We start from the raw sequence: 12,780 nt of genomic DNA, 5'->3' as shown, positions 1-12,780 counted from the left end.
TTCAGATGGTGTGTTCCTAGATATACCCGAGAAGGTCGCTCATGAGGTACAGGACATATTGGACACCCCTCAAAGGTTAATGTTACACTCTACTGTTATAGAACACAGTCCATCTCAAGTAAAGGGGATGTTGCTGGAAATACCTGGTTCACTATGGACCAGAGATGGACAGGACACTGGACTGATGGCAAACGTAGCCCCTGTCATGGTCAATCTAAAAAGTGGTAGGATAGCTCCAAAAATCCCACAGTATCCATTAAAACCGGAGGTGGAACTAGGGGTATATCTTGTTATTGCGAGGCTGTTACAACAAGGGATTTTAATTCGTACAGCCAGTACAGCAAATAGTCTTATTTTCCCTGTGAAGAAGAGTGGGGGGGGCTATAGATTAGTCCAGGACTTAAGGGGAATTAACAAAGTTGTTGAGAGCCAATTCCACGTAGTGCCGAATCCAGCTGTCATCCTCATGCAGATTCCACCGTCTGCTAGTCATTTTACTGTCATTGATCTATGTTCTGCTTTCTTCTCAGTCCCTCTTCACCCTGACTGCCAATACCTTTTTGCATTCTCCTACCAGGGAGTGCAATACACATGGACCAGACTACCCCAGGGGTTCATTGACAGCCCCAGTATTTTCTCCCAAGCCTTACATGACTGTTTGCAATCCTTTCAACCCCACAACGGGTCTGTTCTAATTCAATATGTGGATGATTTGTTGCTGTGCTCTGATTCTTTTATGTCATGTTTACATGATACTAAATTGTTGTTGCTCCATCTCTCACAAACAGGGCACAAGGTGGTAAAGGATAAATTACAGCCATGTCAGACTAAGGTCAAATACTTAGGACACTGCCTAACTAAGGGGCTAAGACACCTGACAACCGACAGGATTGAGGCCATACAACACATGATTCTGCCGCAGAGCAAGAAGCAGATTCGACTTTCTTGGGGATGTGTGGATACTGTAGATCCTGGATCCCAGGTTTTTCTATTCTGGCATTACCATTGCAGGAGCTAGTCTCATCCTCAAAACCAGAATGTGTTGTGCACACAGAAGAGTCAGAGCAAGCGTTCTTTAATCTTAAAGATAGTCTGACTAGAGCATCTGCATTGGGAATACCTGATTATGAAAAGCCTTTTGAGCTATTTTGTACAGAAGCTGATGGTTGTGCAGCAGGTGTCCTCGCACAGAAACATGGTGACGCTAGCAGACCGGTAGCATACTACAGTGCACAATTAGACAATGTGGCATGATCACTCCCAACATGTCTCAGAAGTGTAGCAGCAACGGCTCTTCTGGTAAGTAAGAGCGAGGACGTAGTATTAGGACATAATTCAACTATCTATACACCCCATGCTGTATCAGCTCTGTTAAATTCAGCCCATACCAGACATGTTTCTTCAGCTAGATTCACAAAGTGGGAACTAGCCCTGATGGCACCCTCAAACATCACCATCAAACGATGTAGCACCTTAAATCCAGCTACATACCTTCCATATGTGTCTCAAGAGACACAAAGGGTGGGAGGTGAGGAGACCCTGGTTGATGATGAGTTAGGCAAGAATACTGACACGCATGACTGTATGGAACACCTGAATCAGACCTTTACTGCAAGGCCCGACATACGTGACACCCCCTTAGAAAATGTAGATTTTACGTTTTATACAGACGGAAGTTGTCATAGACAGACAGAGACGGGAGAGCTATGTACTGGTTACGCTGTTGTAGACAATCAGGATGTGGTAGAAGCTGAACCCCTTGGTCCACCTCACTCAACCCAGGTGGCGGAACTAGTAGCACTAAGGAGATCGTGTGAATTGGCAGAGGGTAAATCAGCCAATATATATACTGACTCTAGGTACGCCTTTGGGTTAGTGCACGATTTTGGGGCCCTTTGGCGTCTTAGAAGCTTTACGACAGCAGCAGGTACGCCAGTGGCACACTCACAACACATAAAAGGACTTCTGACAGCGATACAGTTACCCAGAACGGTAGCCGTCATAAAGTGCAAAGCCCATACCTTTGAAGAAGACCCAGTGTCATTGGGCAACAACAGGGCAGACAAAGCTGCTAAATGGGCAGCAGGGCAACCTATGACTGTATCGACCGAGACTATGATGGTTTTTCAGACATTAGACATGCAGAAATTAATTGAAATGCAAGATTTGTGTTCCCTGCAGGAAAAGGCGGTCTGGAAGGCGAAGGGATGTGGCCAAGAGTCCTCAGGACTCTGGAGGGATGGACAAGGTTAGACTGTAGCCCCCCCGAACGTACTATCCAAGCCTGGCTGAAGCAGCACACGGCCTGACTCCCCTGGGTAAGGAAGGTATGTGCAAACTGGTGAGAGCATACTGGTGTGCTCCCGGATTTTCCTCTCAGGCTGGTAAGAAAGCAATGTCATGTCTTACTTGTTTGAGGAAAAATGTTGGGAAAACTATTCCAACTGAGCCATCCCACATCCTTCTTACAGACGGACCTTTTCAGGTAATACAAATTGATATATCCAATTACCACCGTGCAGGAATCTAAAGTATGTGTTAGTGTGTATTGACGTGTTTTCCGGGTGGGTAGAAGCATATCCGGCAGCCACTAATACTGCTGTGTTCACATCAAAGAAAATTGTACAAGACTTTGTATGTAGGTTCGGTATCCCTAGAATCATTGAAAGTGATAGGGGTACCCACTTTACTGGTGATATCTTCCAAAATATGTGTAAACTGATAGGAATCAGTAGCAGACTTCACACCCCGTACCGACCACAAGCCAGTGGTAAGGTGAAGAGAGTAAATGGTACTATAAAGAACAAGCTTGGTAAGGTAATGGCTGAAACTGGGTTGGCATGGCCAGAGGCTTTGCCATTGGTCCTCCATAGCATTCGGACCACTCCTAGACCTCCTCTTAATCTGTCCCCCTTTGAGATACTATTCGGACGACAACCTCATTTGATCGTGAGTCCACAAGACGACTTGAAGTGTAATAATGAAGTAGACAGCTAAAACAACAACAACAAAAACTAAAAATGCTGTCACCTGGTATGCCAGAAACGAACTGTCATGATGTTGAACCTGGAGACTATGTTATGATCGGCAATTTCTTACGTTCAGGTTGTTTAACAGACCGTTGGGAAAGCCCGTACCAAGTGCTGCTGACCAGTACAACATCACTGAAGGTTGCAGAGAGAGACACTTTGGTCTATTCCACCCACTGCAGGAGAGTCCATAATCCGGAGAAAGTGCAAGATAAAACTAAGACTGACGACATAGATCTGTCACTTGTGAGTCTGTTCCGGGAGACCTAAAGCCTGCAGTCGAGACACCTGAACCAGAGACGTTGCCCCAGAACTATCTTTCCAGCGATGGAGTGGCGGTTTTTGTTTTTCTTTTGTTCCAGGATTTTACTTGTTTTTATTCTTTTTAGGACATTCTATTTTTGTGAAGGAGGATGGAGGACGGAGGAGAGTTCTGGTAGTGATACGGATGAGTTGGAGGCAGAGGAAAAGTTATTAGAATACTCAGAGCAGCCCATTATCAAGCTTGGTCCAGGGGTTATGAAAAGGTCTGCTAGCTCAGGAACTCGGAGGCAGTGTGAGGGGCTATTATCTGATGAGTATTGTATCTGCAAGTTTTGCGACTCCCTAGTTGAAGAAAGATGCATCCAAGGATGCCAGTCCCCCAGTACTCTGAATATAGGCAGGCATCCTTTGGAGGATTATCACTCCCTGGTGGGTAAGGTGCTAAACCAGACCGAGTGTTGGGTGTGCTCTCACGTGCCGCAAGGGCAGCATAATATATGACTAGTGCCATTCCCTCTAAATATATCCGAAGTACTCGAATTGAGGGGTGGGAGGCCCATAGACGGGAGGTACAATAACACTAGGTCCCCTAGTCTGACACTTTGACAATACTCCATAGGTAGATCTTTGCTGTGCCTAAATATATCTCATGCAAAGCGCCTGGAGAATTGGGAGGCTGACCTATCAGATCAGACAATGGCTCGCCACACTCATTTTAGAGGGAGACTCACAAGGTCACTAATAGGCAGGAATGTTGATGGAAGTCACAAATTAGGGCATATAACCAAACATAAGAAGGTATCCATTGGAAAAGTCTCTATAGATAATTGTAAAAATGTCATCCATGCCGACACGTGTCTAGAGCAAATGGAGACACTAGGCATGGGTAGTTTTATCAAAACACTATGTGATATAATTAATGGGCATACTGTTCCTTATGTTCTCCCTGATGATGTGTATTTTGTTTGTGGAAGGAAAGCTTATGCCTGGGCGAATCCGAGTTCCAAGGGCTTGTGTTTCTTAGCTAAACTGGTTCCTGAAATTATGACTATTACTCATGAAGAAATGGTTGGTATTCACAAGACTACATCACCACCATACATACACACACACACAGTATGAACACCGTGGCAAGAGAAATATGATTCCTGGTAAGGAACCCATAGCTACAAAATTGATTAGTGAAACTGCTGGTTTTCAAGTTAAGGTTGCTCTAGATCTCACCAGGACCGCTCGGGGAACATTAAACTTTAAATATATCCAAGACCTAGCTAAATTAATAGATAATATCACCGAGATGTATGATAACAATTTCAGGTATACTGGAAGGGAGCTACAAGAAGGAGTTGGTGCAACACAGACTGGTCCTAAATTATCTCACCTCTATTACTGGTGGGTACTGTGTGACACTGGCCACCCAGTTTGGTGTCAAATGTTGCACGTACATCACTAATAATACGGATGACCCTAAAGAGGTTATAGACCGGAAGATGGATGAAATTTTACAGCTGAAATGGGAATTTCGAAAGAGCCATAATTCTTCGTTATATGAGGTCGGGGAAAAGGTGGCGGGTTGGTTCTCGTGGTTGAACCCTGTGAAATGATTCTCCGGTCTGGGGAAGTGGGTACAGGAAATGGTTTCTAGTGTAGGTAAGCTCCTTCTCCTTACACTGGGTGTCATATTAGCAATTGGTTTAGTTGTCAAATGTGTTCCTACTGTGTTGAAGTGTGGAAAAAGGTCTCATAGGAGTAACAATGAGAAAGAGACTGAAAGGGTGGTACCAGATACCGAGATCATGGTCTGTGAAGAAGTATTGTATAATCCTGAACTTGAAACGGTGATTGGGTGATAGTTTGTTACACTATCAAAGGGTGGGGCTGTCAAAGTCAGCAAATTGGATAAAGTCACTTCAATTAAAGTCGAGCAAACATTTGGTTGTCTTTGTCTGAAAAGATGCGTACGGTACGCTACGACGCACAAGGGCATGCTACGGCGTGAAAGGGCGTACGCAGCCACTACAAGTGGCAGCAACAGTATTTGGTCTTTTACCATACATTCACACAAACACGCATACTTATAAAATAGTACACATTAATGGTAGTTGCAACACATAGTCAGTTATGTCGAAATATAGTAGTATTTATGTGTTATATTAAAGTTACATGCATATTAGTGAAATATACGGAACAGGTTGAAGGAATCATATCATGAGTGGTATCATTATAAACCTCTTTACATTTCCTACCGTTTGGTTTACTCTGTAAAGGAATCGCAGAGTGCATACGCAAGTTATGAATGATAGGGAATTATGAACTACTTAAGAGCCGAGCATACCCCCTGGAGAGGTGACCCCCTCCTTTGGATTCCTTAGGATGAACTAGCCAATGTTTGACAACCCCTTGGACCTTCCTGAGACCTGGACCAATAGATGCAAGATATACCATCTTCATTGTATTACTGTATTTCTGTGTGTATATAAGCAGCAGCTTCTCATCTAGTGTTCAGACATCTTGTCCCCAGACTTCAGGATTGAATGACTGCACACTGGATCCAGAGCGCCTGCGATAAGTAACGGCTGTATTTATTATCACTTCGCTTGAACATATTATTCTACTATTTGCGAATAAATCTTTGTGCGTTGGAAACACAAATCGAGGTTCGACAATCGTTATTGGTTAGCGACAATACGCACATAACAAAGGCTTAGCAGACTGGTGGCCGAAGATGCTACTCTCCCAGGATCATCGAAGACTCTCCTGAAGGCTTCAATAAAGGAGGTAGTGTTATTCAGAAGAGGATCCCCTCTTTTCCACAGGGGCGAGGCACAGGCCAGTGCTTGACCACTCAGGAGGGAAATGATGAATGCCACCTTAGTGCGTTCGGAAGGGAAGGCTCCTGGATTACACTCGAACTGAATGGAGCACTGGTTTAAGAAACCCCTACATTTCTTGGGATCTCCATCGTACTTTTCAGGTGCTGTAATACGCAGGCTGGAGGCAGCTGTGGATACTGTAACCACGCTAAAGGATGCCACCGTGGAGAAGGTTATGGCTGGGGTAGCAGGCAGAGACCCCTGTAAAGTGTCAAAACGGGTAGCAGTACCTTGGACACATTGTAGGAGATGTGCTTGGGCCGCTTCTTGCTGTTCTACTCGCTGAGCCAAGTGAAGGAGTAACTCCCGTGCTGAGGGTTTCACCCGATCCCTCTGTAGTCATCGCCAGAGTTTACTGTCACGACTGAGTATAGCGTACCTTCTATCATTGGCACTACTCGAAGGAAGTAGGAATCTAACGTGCCCCTGGTGTTCACCAGGGACCCCCGCAAGGAGGTATGGACTCAGCTGCAGGAAACACGCAGGTTGTGTTCCTTCCTCGAGTCGGATAGTGAAGCACGTTAAGAATTGTCAGACAGGCCGGTTCGATAACGGTGCGGGCTAGGCAGGTACACAAGGAGAATCCGAAGGGAAGGTGAGTCAAGCCGGGTCGGTAGTGTTCAGGCAGCGTGGTACAAAGGAAGATCCAAAGGGGTAGTTAAAGGCAATCCGGGTCACAAGGGTCACAGGCAGACAGGCAATCATCAGGAAAGAGGCAATAGTCAGGAGACAGGCAAATAACAGGGACACTGAGGGAAGTGCTAGAGGCAGGAATGGACCTGAAACTCTGGCACTGGAGGGGAGAGCCAGAGGGGGATAAATACACCTATGGGCCAATGAGAAGTTAGCGCAAAGCGCTGTCATAATTAGTGTCTACCGCGCTTAGTATTGAGTCCCGTTGCTAGGCAGCGGGAACGCTGTAGCAGCTGTATCCGGCCGGAGCCGGAAGTGCCGCGTCTGGTTGCCTAGCAACCAGACACGCTATTGAGGACACAGGCGGCCGTCCCGGATATTACGGGCGGCGCCTGACACAGATCAGTCAGCGTCCTACAAGTTCCCAAAATCTCAGGGTAGCAACCAGTCTCTGCTATGCCAATATGGGTCTATTTGAACGGGTGCCTTCCTTCTGGATGAGGGGGTTACAAAATGGAGCAGTTACTGGAAAGTGGGTCCATTCATCTGCAGAAAATTCCTAAAGTCATCAGGGTTGTTGTCTCATATCTACTGCAGCAGGGGCATATAAGAGAATGAGTCTCTCCTTTGGAACCACTCTTTGGTCCAACAAGACTGATTCTTTCTCTTTCTTTCCCTTTGGGTCTGTACTTGCAGTCTTCTTGCCAAAGCGAGAAGCAAAAGACTAGCTTTCTCTACTTCAACAGTATCCATAATATTGAAATAAATTGTTGCTGTGCAGTTGCGAACGATCATACGCTGTACACAAAGATGTCTTATAGAATGAATGGTGATTACATGTTTCCTTTTCCTGACTCTGAGTTTGTGGGAGGTTTTGGCCGGTGATGTTCAGCCCTTCATTTAAAATTCTTTGTCATATCGCTACAGAAACCCCATATGTAGTATCAATGTGTAAAAAAGCAAAATCTTTTAAGACTCCAATATGCCTGTCAAAAGTCGCTGGCCGGACGGTTGGTCTTCCAAAAATCATTTAAAACATGTCTAGTGTGTATGCATTAATCACACGACCAATCAGACCTTCAGTCGTAGGTGCAATCATTGTAGATAACACATTGTTCGGAATTTTCTCCACCTAGCCTTAGTGTAAAAAAATCTCCCCATGACAGTACACTGGTCATAGCAGGATGTCTTGATAGGAAAGATGCACGTGCCTCGGGCCCCTCTCTCCCTGAGGGCCCCCCACCGCTGGCCACACACAGATCGGATCACCTGTCAGTTGGTGATCCGATTCTTCTGCTTGTGTGGATGTGCGGCTGCATCAGGGGGGCCTGACACAGGCGCACCTCCCCATAATAGAATGTGACAGCTGGCCTGGCGTGATGTACAGCAGCAAATGCTTTTTTTCTAGACTGGATGGACAAAGGTGCACAATTATGGATGCAGACATATCCAATACACATCTATTGAATACATAGCTATGTGCTTTTGTTGTAGAGTTGATGTACATAAGTTTTTAATTAAGGAAGCAGACATATCCAAAACACATCTTTTGTATTTCACATCTATTCGCCTTTCTTTTACAATGGATGGACAAAGGTGTATAATTATGCAAGCAGAAACTTGCTATAGACACATATATACAGTACACAGCTACTATTGCTTTTCCGTTAAATGTACATAATCACCAATTTGTAGGTCTTCTGAGAAGGCTTGAGGGGCCCAACCCAAAGGCATTCCTTGAAAACTGGTTAATCCAGAAGTTTGGGAGAGAGGCATTCTCCCCTCACTTCACAGTTGAGCGGGTGTTAGGAACCCCTCCAGCCAGTACAGCAAAACTCGGAGTCTGCTCCGACAGTCTTGTGTTCACTGTTGCCCCTAGTGGTGGGGGCAGACTTGGCTGCAGACCAACAGAGGGTCGTGTGATGCGTACCGGCTGGGGTGAACCCAGGAAGGCAGAGTGAAGTCCAGGCAAGGGTCGAGGGTCGGCGGTAGACAACGTATCCAGAGAACAAGCCGAGGTCAGAGGTCACAGGCAATACGGCAGCGTCAGTATCCAGGCAATAGGTCAAGGGTCACAAGCGACCAAACAAGGTCAGTATCCAGGCAAGGGTCAGTAACGGTAATCAAACAAGGAATCAGCTAGAACTGAGGCAGAAAACAGCAGGGTAGTTTGCATGAAGCAGGAACTATAGCCGGCAGGGAAGGCTTGCCCCTTTCTGCCTTATATACAGATGTGGCCCAATAGAATTTTGTCCTGTGCAGCAGGGGGAGGAACAGCCCAGCTGGCACTTAACTAATTTTACATTGCGTGCACGCCTGGCTACCCTAGATGCCGGGACACGGTGCTGTGAGCAGAGAGCGTCCTGACCGTTGCCTTGGCAACGGCTGGGACCAAGCGGAAGTGACGTCCTGGTCGTCATGATAACGGCCGAGACGCGGGGGCACAGAAAGGAGCGAGTTGCGGCGGTGCCTGAAGCTGCCGCGGCTCGTGACAGCGGGCACACCGTCTCCCTCCCCAGGCACCTCCTTCTGGTGCCCGCTCGCACACCTTCATCGCTAATATCCTGCACTTCCAGGACAGAGATGCGGTCCTACAGCTGGTAAGCCAACAAGGCCCTCTTAAGTACGACAAACATGTTATGTCTGTCTTTCTGGACTTTGCCTCAGAAGTCCAAAAAATCAGAGCTTTGTTCACCCAGGTTAAAAGGAGATTGCAAGGCTTACAACTGCTCTACTCCATGCTATATCCAGCTATGCTGCTAGTGTCAGCAGATGGCAGACAACACTTCTTCATCTCACCCAGCGATGTCACGGATTGGCTTGACACCTTGCAGTCTACATACCAACCCATATGGTGCTGAGGTGCTTGGAAAGGCAGCATCCTTCTTGTCCCAATCCCACGACACTCCTGTTGTATGCATGACAATTTTAATAATGTTCTTGATCCTGGCCTTGACAGGTGGAGGGAGGCTCCTAAGTGATTGCAGTCAAAACCCACTGCGGTTTCCAGGCTCCTTCACGATATGAAACATGTAGATGCCTGGCGATAACACAATCTAGATACGCTGCAATTTTCCTGTACTCCACTACTTATAACTCACTCGCCTGAATAAAACTCATCCTTGTTAGATCTGACATATTAAAATTATGCAATCATTTTAACAGGACTATAACTCATCTATTGAGTTAGTAGTAGATATGCCTACAGTATAGCTAAATTAACTAAATGAGCCAAATGAGCTAAATGAGCCAAATGAACTACTGAGTCAAATGAGCCAAATGAACTAATCTTTTGAACTAATATTTTGTGTGAACTAGGTCAAAATGAACTAATCTTCAAAATTAACTAGATTTCCCATCACTAGTGTTTATATTGCAGCTGTATGTTTAAAAAAATAAAAGTTTATATGTCCTATTCGGGATAATCAATATTTCAGCTTACCCCAGCACAGAAATCAAGGAATTGTTTTTCATGATTCTGTCTGTCTATCTCCCTTTTATTAACGTTAAAGTTAGTAGTGGAAAATAGAGATAGAGAAGATATTTTACATGTAAATTTAAAGCAAACCATTACAGAGATCACACATTGATTTTGAAAGAATTTGTGGAGAACAGCATACTGGATATGGTCTATATACTGAAAAATGTCCTGGGAAATTCCCCTCAATGGTACTCTTTACCTAACATGCAAATTCAAGGACATGTCATGCTCCACCCTGCAATTCTGTCCTGGAATGTAGCAAGACTGGCTTTAGCACCTGTCAAGTTCAACGCCTCCTGGTATCAACTGACTAAACTTATGGCCAGTAGAAAGGGCTCTGTCTACAAATATATCTTCATATATTCACAGAGGATCAGATTTCAAATATATCTTCATATATTCACAGAGGATCAGATTTCTTATTTATGCCTCCCTTTCATAAAAACACTGTAGAATGCAAAGAACAAAAGGACAGCAAGCAAAACAATTTGACCCTAAAAGAGGCACTGTGTTTGTTAAACAAAATCATAGAAAGATAGTTTTTTATTTGTTAAAGTCTACCACTAATAATAATTGAATCATTAACGGCACATAGTGTATCATGAAAATGTGTTCTATACAATTTAATATAACAACATTTGACAAGTCATTAAAAAAGCATATGTTATGTCATTATAATTATTTTGTTATAATACAATTCTAATACTGAAGAAGAAAAAATAAATATAGAAGGGAGTGGTCTGACTTTGGGTAAGTATAGATGTGCAAGCAAAGCTCTTCTATATATTACATAAGAACAACATGTTTTGCTATTTTCCAGTGTAGTATGGCTTAATTTAAAGGAAGCAAAAAATGAGATTCATTGTACCTTGAAATCCAGATTTTTTTTTAACATTAATGCTGTAATGGATGAAACTGTTGATAGCTCTTCTACTGTCGCGGTCCCCGCCGGCAGTTCGGAGTCCTGTAAATCCAAAGTCTTGGCGTCCCTCCTCTCTCACCATCTCCTCTTTGACTCCTGGAGAATTAGAGAACCCTCCTCCTGAGACTATACGTTCTAGTCTCCGGTTCACGGTTCTTTTTCGTGAATAGATATGGTCCTCCTCAGCCACGATCTGTTCCTGAAGCTTCAGGCAGCTCACATCCACCCGATGATCTGGTCTGACCACTCTCCCTCTGCTGACCTCACTGATATAGTCTTCCGCCCCCGCCCCGCTACGTGGCACCTGTTATGTACGTCTAGTCGCTATCCAATAATGATTGTCCACTTCCAGTGATGTGGTTCTAAAACACAATGCGATTTAATAGCAAAAAGCAGCAGAGTAACAATTCAAATAAAATAAGTACAGCCGTTACTTTAGCAGGTGCCCTGGATCCAGCACACAGTCATTCAGTCCTGAAGTCCGTGGTCAGAGAGACTGAATACTGGTCCAGAGCCCCTGCTTATATACAGTCAGTGATACAATGAAAACAATACAGATTTTTTGGCATGTTTCCATAGGTTCAGGCTTCAGGAAGGTCCAGTGTAATGCAGGTCATAGGCCAGTTCAAACAATGTATTCCAAGGGTGGGGGTCAGCTCTCTCACCATTACATTCTCATTTTCAGTGTTTACCTTAGTAGAACGCTTTCCACAATTCAACACAGTAGGAACATATCTGACACATAAGCCAATCACTAAGATGACACAAAGTATAAGGATAAGGAGCTTACCTATGCTAGCAATCATTCGTTGTACCCAGTCTCCTAGAACAGAGAACCACTTTGCAGGATTCAACCACGAGAACCATCCTGCCACCTTTTCTCCAACCTCATATAAGGAAGAATTATGGTTCCTCCGAAATTACCATTTTAGTTGCAGAATTTCCTCCATTTTCCTTGATGTCGTCAGTATTATTGGTGATGTACGTGCAACATTTGACACCGAACTGGGTGGCCAGTGTCACACAGTACCCACCAGTAATAGACGTGAGGTAATTCAACACCAGTCTATGTTGCACCAACTCCTTCTTATAAGACTGTAGCTCTCTACCTGTATACCTGAAAGTGTCATCATATATCTCGGTGATATTGTCTATCAATTTTGCTAAGTCCTGAATATACTTAAAATTTAGAGTTCCCTGAGAGATCCTGGTGGGGTCTAATGTAACCATAACTTGGAAAACAGTGGTTTCACTAATCAATTTTGTAGCTACGGGTTCTTCACCAGGAATCATATTTTTTTGCCACGATGTTCATACTGTGTGTGTATGTATGGTGGTGATGTAGTCCTATGGATATCAATCATTTCACCATGTGTAATAGTCATGACCTCAGGAACCAGTTTACCTAAAAAGCACAAACCCTTGGAACTCGGAGTTAACCAGGAATAAGCCTTTCTCCCACAAACATAAAAAACATCATCTGGGAGGACATAAGTTACAGTACGATCACTGATAATATTACACAAAGTCTTGATGAAACTACCCACAACCATTGTCTCCATCTGTTCAAGACAGGTT

This window comes from Mixophyes fleayi, chromosome 2, assembly GCF_038048845.1.
Source record: "Mixophyes fleayi isolate aMixFle1 chromosome 2, aMixFle1.hap1, whole genome shotgun sequence".
Taxonomy (NCBI): domain Eukaryota; kingdom Metazoa; phylum Chordata; class Amphibia; order Anura; family Limnodynastidae; genus Mixophyes; species Mixophyes fleayi.
This window is presented reverse-complemented; position numbering follows the sequence as displayed.